The sequence below is a fragment of the Coregonus clupeaformis genome, chromosome 35, assembly GCF_020615455.1.
Source record: "Coregonus clupeaformis isolate EN_2021a chromosome 35, ASM2061545v1, whole genome shotgun sequence".
Taxonomy (NCBI): domain Eukaryota; kingdom Metazoa; phylum Chordata; class Actinopteri; order Salmoniformes; family Salmonidae; genus Coregonus; species Coregonus clupeaformis.
The window spans coordinates 22,773,899-22,787,233 of NC_059226.1; positions in this window are offsets into that span (position 1 = coordinate 22,773,899).

Sequence of the window (13,335 nt, forward strand, 5' to 3'; positions counted from 1 at the left end):
AAAGCTGAAATAAATCATTCTCTCTACTATTATTCTGACATTTCACATTCTTAAAATAAAGTGGTGATCCTAACTGACCTAAGACAGGGAATTTTTACTAGGAATAAATGTCAGCTAAATCTTGGCTAAGGTGTATGTTAACTTCCGACTTCAACTGCATATTGTTGCTGTAACCTTGTATTTGTATGAGCATGAATTCAAGTCATGGTTTCCTCATGGTTGAACTTGGGGTTAGTGTTGGCTGAGCTGGTTCAGGAAAGGCCGTCCACACAGTGTACCTCAAGCTGATAGGTTACTTTGGTTTCCTTTTCATGTTTTCCAACATTGACCAATAGATCATCTAGGTCTAGCTCATGCTTTTGAAAGGCTGCTACATTGCTGTACATAATGCATGGGCTCTTGTAAGACTCTACAATAGGCTTGTGTATCAGCTATAGCTCAAACATGCAGTGTCATAGAGCATGTCTCTGTCATAGATCATGTCTCTGTATTAGGGCATGTCTCTGTCATAGATCATGTCTCTGTCATAGATCATGTCTCTGTCATAGAGCATGTCTCTGTCATAGAGCATGTCTCTGTCATAGATCATGTCTCTGTCATAGAGCATGTCTCTGTCATAGAGCATGGCTCTTTCATAGAGCATGTCTCTATTATAGAGCATGTCTCCAGTGCAAAATACATAAGAAGACAGCAGTACATTAAACTGTCAACCAGCTGGACATTTACACATTGAAGTTTGTCAGAAAGACACAGATAAACTCAGCAAAAAAAGAAACGTCCCATTTTCAGATCTTCATTGTAAAGGGTTTAAACACTGTTTCCCATGCTTGTTCAATTAACCATAAACAATTAATGAACATACACCTGTGGAACAGTTGTTAAGACACTAACAGCTTATAGACGGTAGGCAATTAAGGTCACAGTTATGAAAACTTAGGGCACTAAAGAGGCCTTTGTACTGACTCTGAAAATGGACAACACCTGCACAGGATCGGTACATACAAACATCACACCTGCGGGACAGGTACAGGATTTCAATAACAACTGCCCGAGTTACACCAGGAACGCACCATCCCTCCATCAGTGCTCAGACTGTCTGCAATAGGTTGAGAGAGGCTGGACTGAGGGCTTGTATGCCTGTTGTAAGGCAAGTCCTCACCAGACATCACTGGCAACAATGTCGCCTATGGGCACAAACCCACCGTCGCTGGACCAGACAGGACTGGCAAAAAGTGCTCTTCACTGACGAGTCGCAGTTTTGTCTCAACAGGGGTGATGGTCGGATTCGCGTTTATCGTCGAAGGAGTGAGCGTTACACTGAGGCCTGTACTCTGGAGCGGGATCGATTTGGAGGTGGAGGGTCCGTCATGGTCTGGGGCGGTGTGTCACAGCATCATCAGACTGAGCTTGTTGTCATTGCAGGCAATCTCAACGCTGTGCGTTACAGGGAAGACATCCTCCTCCCTCATGTAGTACCCTTCCTGCAGGCTCATCCTGACATGACCCTACAGCATGACAATGCCACCAGCCATACTGCTCGTTCTGTACGTGATTTCCTGCAAGACAGGAATGTCAGTGTTTTGCCATGGCCAGCGAAGAGCCCGGATCTCAATCCCATTGAGTACGTTTGGGACCTGTTGGATCGGAGGGTGAGGGCTAGGGCCATTCCCCCCAGAAATGTCTGGGAACTTGCAGGTGCCTTGGTGGAAGAGTGGGGTAACATCTCACAGCAAGAACTGGCAAATCTGGTGCAGTCTATGAGGTGGAGATGCACTGCAGTACTTAATGCAGCTGGTGGCCACACCAGATACTGACTGTTACTTTTGATTTTGATCCCCCCTTTGTTCAGGGACACATTATTCCATTTATGTTAGTCACATGTCTTTGGAACTTGTTCAGTTTATGTCTCAGTTGTTGAATCTTGTTATGTTCATACAAATATTTACACATGTTAAGTTTGCTGAAAATAAACGCAGTTGACAGTGAGAAGACGTTTCTTTTTTTGCTGAGTTTATATTCAATTGCACGAACCACACACAAAACACATTGAAATGTTACGGTGCAGAGACCATTTAGATTGATAAAAGGTCAGCACGATGAACCAGAGGGAGAGAGTCCTCTAAGCCCTTCAACTGAGCAAAGACAAAAACTAGGCATCACAGTGTGTGTGAGCGTGTGTGTCATGAACATACAATTCCACATGTGAAAGTGACATTTTCACATGTGGAGTTGTTTAACATGTGAAACGGCAAATGTGATTTTCACGTAAATGTTTTTCACATGAGAAAATGCAAATCACATGTGAGGCGAAAACATGTTATTCGCCTCACATGTAAAAAGGTGGTGTTAACATGTGAACTCTAAATGTAATACATATGAAAATATGGTTTCACATGTGAAATTTAAGCTCAACGTGAAAATAGCTGTGCACATGTGAAACTGCAAATTTGACATGTTTTTTTTGTAAGTGTGGTGACGATGACATGAAAACACATTGGGGATGACATCCATACAAGCATTACAGTCTGATCCCCCCAACATAGTGTGAAATACCCATAAAAACAGTAGCCTAAATCTAAGCTTATTCTGATAGGAGGTAATGAGGAGGTTCCGGATCTATCCCCCACATGTGGTGTTTTTATGGTTTTGGTCGAACTCAGTCTTAATGTTTACATACTTCAGGTGCACAGCAACTGTAATTGAAAGGAAATCATTGTTTATTACTTGTTTATCATTGACTATAACCGAAGAAAATTCTCTTGGGAGATAATACGGTCGGCATTTGATTGTAAGAAATTCTAGGTCGGGTGAACAGAAGGACTCGAGTTCCTGTATGTTACTACAATTACACCATGAGTCGTTAATCATGAAACACACACCTCCGCCCTTCTGCTTCCCGGAGAGATATTTATTCCTGTCTGGGCGATGAACTGAGAACCCCTCTGGCTGTATCGATTCCGAAAGTATATCACAAGAGAGCCATGTTTCCGTGAAACAGAGTATGTTACAGGCCTTGATGTCTCTCTGAAAGAAATCCTTGCCTGGAGAAATCCACGCACATGTGGAGTTTTTATGGTTTTGGTCGAACTCAGTCTTAATGTTTACATACTTCAGGTGCACAGCAACTGTAATTGAAAGGAAATCATTGTTTATTATTAACCTCATTGTTATTCTGAACATAATTGAATTTGAGGAGGTTCTTGACATCTATCATATCTGATAATTCTAAGTCACTCTGGATAAGATTGTCTGCTAAATTACTAAAATATAAAAGTTGAATGTAAATCTGGTTTATGGAACATGATCTTTGTACAGTCCACTTAACATCTTTCCTTTGCACTGTCTTTTGAATGAGGAGATTATCCCAGGTCTATTCAGCCAGATCAGTTCAAGGCAGGTCTATCATGTTGAACTGTCTTTTGAATGAGGAGATTATCACAGATCTATTCAGTCAGATAAGTTCAGGGCAGGTCTATCATGTTGAACTGTCTTTTGAATGAGGAGATTATCCCAGGTCTATTCAGTCAGATCAGTTCAGGGCAGGTCTACCATACTGAATGTATGCGTTCTATCAAACAAATATTACACATACATTCAGTAGTTTACCTCATTTGAACTGTATGTTTGCAAGCTAAAGACATTGTGATGTGACATTGTACCCCAACACACAGCCTTTTCTAATCAAATCCCTGTTGTCATGTTTAATATGATGCACTCTTTCTTTATGAAAACGTCAACCAATACAACAGTTGGGGTTACAGGAAGACTATTAATAGCAATACATTTAATGGCATGAGAGGTTTGAGCGTGAGAGAAGGAAGGAGAGAGAGGAAAGGAGAGAGAGAGAAGGAGAGAGAGAGAAGGAGAGAGAGGGAAGGAACAGTAAAATTGGTATAGTGAGAGCACATTCCACACCGTAGTATCATAAAAATAATTTTGTCTTGAATTTGTCTTTAACACAAGGTTATATTGTTATGAAGTAGGACTACTTTTGTGCCAACCAATCTTCTCATTATAATCTGTCTAGACTTGTTTAGTGACGTACATGTTTCTTCTGTTCTGTTCTTTTCATAGGAAGTACATCCACCCATTTCACAACAAGTAGTCCTACATCCACTCATCCATAAGATACAGTATCTATCCATCACAAGTTGATACTAACATTTGCCGTAGCCTAGAACAATTTGAAACAAAGTCAACCCAACCAAGTAAGGTTGAATTCAGAGAACAAGCCTGGTCATGGGGACAAACTCAAGGGAAATAACAAAATTAGATCATGCAATTTTCTGATTATGTCTACATGTGACCTTTGTGGAGTGAAATGTGAAATATCAAAAAATTCACAACATATACCCAAAATTCACAACATATACCCAATACACACAATACTAGTAAGGAATGGGATTTAAGATTTAAGAATATATACATATATGGACGAGCAATGACAGAGCGGCATGGACACAGTAGAATATTATAGAATAGAATGCAATATATACATATGAGATGAGTAGTGCAAGATATGTTAACATTATTAAAGTGACTAGTGTTCCATTTCTTAAAGTGGCCAGTGATTTCAATAGGCAGCAGCAGCCTATAATGTGCTAGTGATGGCTATTTAACAGTCTGATGGCCTTGAGATAGAAGCTGTTTTTCATTCTCTCGGTCCCAGCTTTGATGCACCTGTACTGACCTCGCCTTCTGGATGATAGCGGGGTGAACAGGCAGTGGCTCGGGTGGTTGATGTCCTTGATGATCTTTTTGGCCTTCCTGTGACATCGGGTGCTGTATGTGTCTTGGAGGGTGGGTAGTTTGCCCCTGGTAAACTACCCACCCTCCTTGCCTGGAGTTCATCGAGTTTGTTAACTAAAGATTGAACATTAGCGAGTAATATACTCGTAAGCGGTGGGTGGTGTGCACACCTCCTAAGTCGAACCAGCAGGCCGCTCCGAGTGCCTCTCCACCGCCGCCGATGTTTTGGGTCAGCCGCTGGAATCAGTTCAGTTGCCCTGGGGAGGGCAAACAAAGGATCTGCTTCGGGAAAGTTGTATTCCTGGTCGTAATGCTGGTGAGTTGCCGCCGCTCTGATATCCAATAGTTTTTCCTGGCTGTATGTAATGATGCAAAACACTTTCTGAGCTAATAAGTTAAAAAATAAAACAAAATTCTGCAAAGTTTCCTAAGAGCTAGTCGCGAGGCCGCCATCTTCGTCGGTGCCAGGATCAGATCAGAAAGGACAGATTTCCACCGGTCTAATGTCCATTGCTCGTGTTTTTTGGCCCAAGCAAGTCTCTTCTTGTTGATGTCCTTTAGTAATGGTTTCTTTGCAGCAATTCGACCATGAGGGCCTGATTCACGCAGTCTCCTCTGAACAGTTGATTTTGAGATGTGTCTGTTACTTGAACTCTGTGAAGCATTTATTTGGGCTGCAATTTCTGAGGCTGGTAACTCTAATGAACTTGTCCTCTGCAGCAGAGGTAATTCTGGGTCTTCCTTTACTGTGGCGGTCCTCATGAGAGCCAGTTTCATCATAGCGCTTGATGGTTTTTGCGAGTGCACTTGAAGAAACTTTCAAAGTTCTTGACATTTTCTGGATTGACTGACCTTCATGTCTTAAAATAATGATGGACTGTCATTTCTCTTTGCTTATTTGAGCTGTTCTTGCCATAATATGGACTTGGTATTTGACGAAATAGGGCTATCTTCTGTATACCAACCCTATCTTGTCACAACACAACTGATTGGCTCAAACGCATTAAGAAGGAAAGACATTCCACAAATTAACTTTTAAAGAAGGCACACCTGTTAATTGAAATGCATTCCAGGTGACTACCTCATGAAGCTGGTTGAGAGAATGCCAAGAGTGTGCAAAGCTTTCATCAAGGCAAAGGGTGGCTACTTTGAAGAATCTCAAATATAAAATGTATTTTGATTTGTTTAACACTTTTTTTGGTTACTACATGATTCCATATGTGTTATTTCATAGTTTTGATGTCTTCACTATTATTCTACAATGTAGAACATAGTAAAAATTAAGAAATACCCTGGAATGAGTAGGTGTGTCCAAACTTTTGACAGGTACTGTACATTATTTTTTATATGCTCTGTGCCCAGTTAATAACAGCTTTTCATATTAAAACCCACCTGAGTGCCTGGACCTTAGATTCTTTAGACCATTTCACACTTTTTATAAACAAATAAACCCAACCAAATAATGTTGAATTCAGTTGTGACAGAGAACTAGCCTATCCATGGATGGAGGCATGATTTAAACTGGTGCTACCCATAGGTACTACATTATTCCAACACGATTGTAAAATAAGTGTTTTGGCCTACTGTATGTTGCTTCTTAGTAACCATGTATTTAGAATAGTTACGCTAATTACATACATTATTTTTTTGTCTACTGTCATTGCAAAATAACCTGCAATTTTGGCAACACTTGTTATTCTTAGATTTAACAACACTCAATAGGGCGTTCGTAAATTCTTCAATTATTCTGCGCTCTGGCACTCAAACCAGTAGATTGCCAGTGTGAATTTACGAACATACCCTTTATGTAATGTGACTATAAACATATTTTTTTGTTTGAAAGTGGCTGCATGAATTAAGTCAGCTTGAATTAGGGTTTAGCTTGGGTAAAATTGGATTCAGATTTTGATTCATATATTTTAATGTGATCATTCAATGCTAAAGTTATTGCAAATGAGATATGGAAAAGTGATGAATGTTTTACAGATATTACAAAACTGTTCTACTATAGAAGCAACCTCCTCTCTACTGGTGCGTTGGTGAAACATACAATGCATATCTTTATTTTATGACTAAATCACCTTTAAGTGACGTCAAACCAAATATTGACTTGATTTCAGTGGATTTCAGGTGATTTGTCGATGACATTTATTTAATTGCAATTTTTTAGTTGCAAAATTACCATTTTTTCCAGGTCCATACCTTCAGGGTGAGGAACCATCTAAAATGAAGTTGTAAAATACTGAAGTTCCCCTTAAAACAATTCCATATGTTAGCTTAGGTTGCTGTCTTACCTTTTCCGTAAACTGCTTACAGGGTAAGGAAACCAATATGTTATTTTGTAATTTGGGTGAACTATCCCTTTAACATTGAGTGGGGGATTCTTAAACAAATAAACGCACCTACTATGCAGAAACAGCACCATCTAGTGGTCAGAACCTGGTAATTTCAGGATGTAGGATAGGACACAAACTTAACAGCTTCAATGCCTAATTTCTCTGAACAGCGAAAGAAAACATCACAACATTTTCTGAGAACACGTAGAAAGTGGTTCCCAGGAAATGGTTCTCCCTAGTGTGGGAGATGATTCTTGTGTCTCTAGCTGAGACCTTCCGGGCAGAGATATGTGATGTAGTGTGCCATCTGCAGGTTGACAACAATATTAGCCGGCTAGTTATTCGGTTTCGTAACAACACTATAAGTGAATTTGTCCAAATACTTATGACTTCTTCAAATGGAGGGACTAGATACATAAATTGCTTTCATTTCTAAACTGTAAAACGTATTGTGCGAAGGCTTGCAAATTTCACTAATCACCGCAGTATTACAATATGACCGCACAAAACTGTCCAATCATCGCACTACAAAAAGAGGACTCATAATTGTAACCACTTTTACTGCATAAAATGGTTCTATCAAGCCACTCATCAATAATTTCCCCTTGTTTAGTCCTTTTTTGACAAATTGGACAAAATCATCGCCAATTGTGTTACAACATTTTAGAATTGCCAACGCAACATCCAGCATTTTTGCCTGCAACTCACAAAAAAACGCAGCGAAATCCTGGAGGGACTGATTTGATAATAGTAAACCTACAGTTGATTTGCACCACCTGGCTCTCTAGCTGGAAGGTGTGGTGTCCTCAATGAACCACATCATAAGGAATCAATCTTGTCTGAATTATAAGCTCTGATAGAAGAAAATGTAATTGACCATTGTAATTGTTTTTAATGTATTGTATTGTATTGTGCTCTTGTGCTATGCGTACATGCTGACTACCAGCTGTTTTGAGCCCCACCAGTTTTTTTGGTGTGCCTGTTTTGCATGTTATTTTGGCATTAATACGTGTCACACATCAGTTTTCAAACAATGTAAAATAAAATAAAAACATTGAGTAAATAAAGCTGCATACAAACGTGGTCTAATTTTTTGCTTTCTTGAGTAAGGTAGTTTCAAAATGCAGGTGTTTCAGTCTAGATCAGTGCTTTCTGTGGTGGTGGGGCAGCCAGTGGAAATACAGAGCGTAGGGGTTGGTAGTGTTCTGTCACTCATGGCGACACTACGTCACCGCAAAATCTATGGGGAGATCTCGAAAATGTAAGCCCCTTGGGTGCTGCCATAGAGTTACATTAGAAGAGCCCATCCAAAAAGGCTTAAGGTCATTGGCCACAGATAAAATGATGTCAAATCACGATATATCTACAGTAGCTTTGATTGGACTGATCATGTCAACATCATACTTTATAAATCTTTGCTAGCAAGCTAACAGTCATCATCATGAATCAAGACGACAATCTACTAGCAAATCCTTTTCAATCATTGTCATATAAAGATAAATTAGAGATCAAACGTCTTGGTGCTCATCGGCCATTGGGAAATAAACATTACACAAAAAGTAGGAAATTGCAAATTCAACAATGAGTGGTTTGGAAGGAAGCATTTGCTAACTGCAAGCATCTCAACGCAATCACCATTTTGCTTCCCCTGCCTGCTACAGTGGCTTGCGAAAGTATTCACCCCCTTGGCATTTTTCCTATTTTGTTGCCTTACAACCTGGAATTAAAATGGAGTTTTGGGGGGTTTGTATCGTTTGATTTACACAACATGCCTACCACTTTGAAGATGCAATATATATTTTTTGGTGAAACGAACAAGAAATAAGACAAAAAAACTGAGTGCATATGTATTCACCCCCCCAAAATCAATACTTTGTAGAGCCACCTTTTGCAGCAATTACAGCTGCAAGTCTCTTGGGGTATGTCTCTATAAGCTTGGCACATCTAGCCACTGGGATTTTTGCCCATTATTCAAGGCAAAACTGCTCCAGCTCCTTCAAGTTGGCTGGGTTCCGCTGGTGTACAGCAATCTTTAAGTCATACCACAGATTGGATTGAGGTCTGGGCGTTGACTAGGCCATTCCAATACATTTAAATGTTTCCTCTTAAACCACTCGAGTGTTGCTTTAGCAGTATGCTTAGGGTCATTGTCCTGCTGGATGGCGAACCTCCGTCCCAGTCTCATATCTCTGGAAGACTGAAACAGGTTTCCCTCAAGAATTTCCCTGTATTTAGCGCCATCCATCATTCCTTCAATTCTGACCAGTTTCCCAGTCCCTGCCGATGAAAAACATCCCCACAGCATGATGCTGCCACCACCATGCTTCACTGTGGGGATGGTGTTCTCTGGGTGATGAGAGGTATTGGGTTTGCGCCAGACAGCAATTTCCTTGATGGCCAAAAAGCTCAATTTTTGTCTCATCTGACCAGAGTACCTTCTTCCATATGTCTGGGGAGTTTCCCACATGCCTTTTGGTAAACACCAAACGTGTTTGTTTATTTTTGTCTTTAACAAATGGCTTTTTTTCTGGCCACTCTTCCATAAAGCCCAGCTCTGTGGAGTGTACGGCTTAAAGTGGTCCTATGGACAGATACTCCAATCTCCGCTGTGGAGCTTTGCAGCTCCTTCAGGGTTATTTTTGGTATCTTTGTTGCCTCTCTGATTAATGCCCTACTTGCCTGGTCCGCAAGTTTTGGTGGGCAGCCCTCTCTTCGCAGGTTTGTTATGGTGCCATATTCTTTCTATTTTTTAATAATGGATTTAATGGTGCTCTGTGGGATGTTCAATGTTTTATATTTTTTTATAACCCAACCCTGATCTGTACTTCTCCACAACTTTGTCCCTGACCTGTTTGGAGAGCTCCTTAGTCTTCATGGTGCCACTTGATTGGTGTTGCCCCTTGCTTAGTGGTGTTGCAGACTCTGGGGGCCTTTCAGAACAGGTGTATATATACTGAGATCATGTGACAGATCATGGGAAACTTAGATTGCACACAGGTGGACTTTATTTAACTAATTATGTGACTTCTGAAGGTAATTGGTTGCAACAGATCTTATTTAGAGGCTTCATAGCAAAGGGGGTGAATACATATGCACACACCACTTTTCCGTAATGTATTTTTTAGAATTTTTTGAAACAAGTTATTATTTTCATTCCACTTCACCAATTTAGACTATTTTGTGTTTGTCCATTACATGAAAACCAAATAAAAATCCATTTAAATTACAGGTTGTAATGCAACAAAATAGGACAAACACCATGGGGGATGAATTATTTTGCATGGCACTGCATTCAGTGGAGAGGGTGTGTGGTCCAAGTCTGGGTTTAAGGATTTAACACATTTGTCTGAAAGGGTCTCAAAACATGAGAATTGTGCATCACATATAGACAACGCTGTTAAACTCGGATTACTGGGGAAATCAAATGTTGTGGCTCAGCTAGACACCACATATAGATGAGCCATCGACCTCCACAACCAACAAAAGGAGGAGAATAAGTACGTGCTTGCCAGAATTATAGCATGCATTAAATTGTGTGGCAATTTTGAGACAGCACTGCGGGGCCATGACGAGTCTGTCGACTCCTTGAACCCAGGCGTTTTCTGGTGTATTTTTGAGACCATGCGTGAAGGAGATTACAGGCTACAAAGTAATTATGACAACCAAGCAATTTTTAAGGGTACATCAAGCACGATCCAAAATGAACTTTTGGATTGTATATATGAAGTGTACAGAGAAGCTATAGCTAAGGAGGTGTCTGAGACTCCTTTTGCATCTGTACAGGCAGACGAGACCACTGACGTCTCCTGTAAAGATGGTAATATAGATGGTAATATTGCTGCGCTACATGTTACCAGACAACAGTGTGTGTGAGAGGTTTTTGTAGAGGGGAAGGACAAAACTTGTGTTGGCCTCTCCAACACCATCAAACAAGTCCTGGCGCCACAGAATGTCAAGGAGAAGCTGGTTGCACAAACCTACGACAGGGCAGCGGTGATGAGTGGTAATGTACGTGGTGTCCAAACGCTACTGAAGGATTCCTTTCTGACTGCAGAACTCCAGTGTTCTACCATGCTATGGCCTGTGGGCAACCAGGAGAAGTTGAAAAGCGAGATGTTCACTGTCTACCGGCATCCTGAGTTGCACACTGGAAAGACAGCACTTTCTTTATTGAAATCACTCTACGAGAACAACCTGCAGGAGGCCTTGTCTGAGATGGCCTCTCTTCTCAAAATCATCATCAACACTCCAATGACAATCGCAGAGTAAGAGAGATACTTTTCCACCCTTAAAAGGATTTTAAAAAACATAATACGCAACTCCATGGGCCAGAAAAGGTTAAATGCATTGGCCATGCTGTCAATCCAGCATGACTTCATCCAGAGAATTCCAGACTTTGATGACAAAGTAATTGAGAAGTTTGCCCACAAGAAGGATCGCCATGCCAACTTCCTGTTCAAGTGAGCACAGCACAACAAATATGTCTAGTATGCTGCTGCATAAGTTATGTAATATGCCAGGGAGATATGTATACTGTAGCTAAGAAAGTAATACTAAGTGTATGTTGTGTAGTAAGCAGTTAGTAGCCCATGTGCCTCACCCTAAGAATGTGGTCCCTTTCCCCCTTAGAACTTAGCCTACTGTCCTGACTTGGTGGTGCACAGGTAGCCTATAGCCTGTTTTAGAGAAATGTCATCATCAAATATTGTAACAGCTTTCATTGTTTGCTTCCGTGCCCCCATTGTAAGAGCTTTCATTGTCTGCTTATGTGCCCCTGTTAATTTAGCCTACTGTTTGGACTTGTTGTGCAGGGAGAAAACTGTAAGAACGGCCCATGTTCTGAATTATGTCGCTGTCCATTTCAAAAGCGCTGAACAAATAGGCATATAGCCTACTGTTCTGACTTGGTAGTGCACTTGTAGCCTATAGCCTGTTTTAGAGAAATGTCATCATCGGATATTGTAAGAACTTTCATTGGCTGCTTATATCCCCCTTTATTTATCCTACGGTTCTGACTTGGTGTGCAGGGAGAAAACTGTAAGAACGGGCCATATTCTGAATTATGTCGCTGTCCATTTCAAAAGTGCTGAACAAACAGGCGGCATATAGGTCACATCCGTCTCAGCTCGCTCATGTCTTAATCAAAATTACTTTATCTCATTAGTATCTTATTCATAATTTTAGGCAATGTTAGAATGATGCATTTAATAGTTTTTCTTACTTTGTGTGTTATAATTAGCTCTGGTGCTTTTCTCCACGAGGAGGGTGGTAAGTTACAGACCCAACAACATTACATTATAGTATCCCCTCCTCGTCACCATGTTTGCCAGTGACAGTCTCTTCCAATAATAGACCCATGTAATTCCAGTTCATATTGCGAGGGTTGTTTTGTTTGCGCAATGCGCTGTCAGTGCGTCTGTATATTGTCTATAAAAGTGGATCCTGGTGATTGTATTGTCCTTCCTTTTTAGACCACATAGGCCTAATAAAATACTTCAAATGGTTGGCTAACCGCTGAGTCTGGGTCTCTCTCTCTCTCTCTCATAACTTCATAATACATTTTAACAGTATAAGACAAATGATCCTTCATGTGATGTCAGGTCAAATAATCCTGCATGTTCAATAATATGAGAAGATAGGCTTGCTATTGTCGCATGTTTTATAATCTCTTCATTAAACATGTCCGTTCCTTGTACACATGCATAGTATTTTCAATGTTCACGTAAATAGTTTTTTGAATTAATTTAACCGTTTGATACTAGCACCCCAGATGAGAAATATAAGACAAACGAAAAGTGCATGTTCTGGAGAGGTAAAAATAAAATAAAATACTGAGGGTCTTGAAAAGTGCCTTCCCTTTTAAATATTTATAGCAAAATAAATAGTAGAATCATGTGTTTTTTTAAAGAAAATATAAAGTAGATAAGGGGTAAAAACAGAGAGACTTGCATTCAGATAAACAGTTTACTCATGTGAGAATAAATATGTGGTCTGTGCATCTTACTATTATTTGAAATTTGATGTGAAAAAGTATTGCGAACATCCTACAATTACAAAATGGTTGGAATTCACAAGAACATGAGCACTTGATTTTCTCTTGAAAATGAAGATTAAATACTGAATGTCATGTGCTTTTGCTGTTTTAATAAATCATTATTTTTCTTAAAAGTTGCACTTGCACTAATGTTTTTTAACTGCAGAAATGGCAGCAACCCAATGATGACAAGAACATTCAAGAGGCCACTTCTTT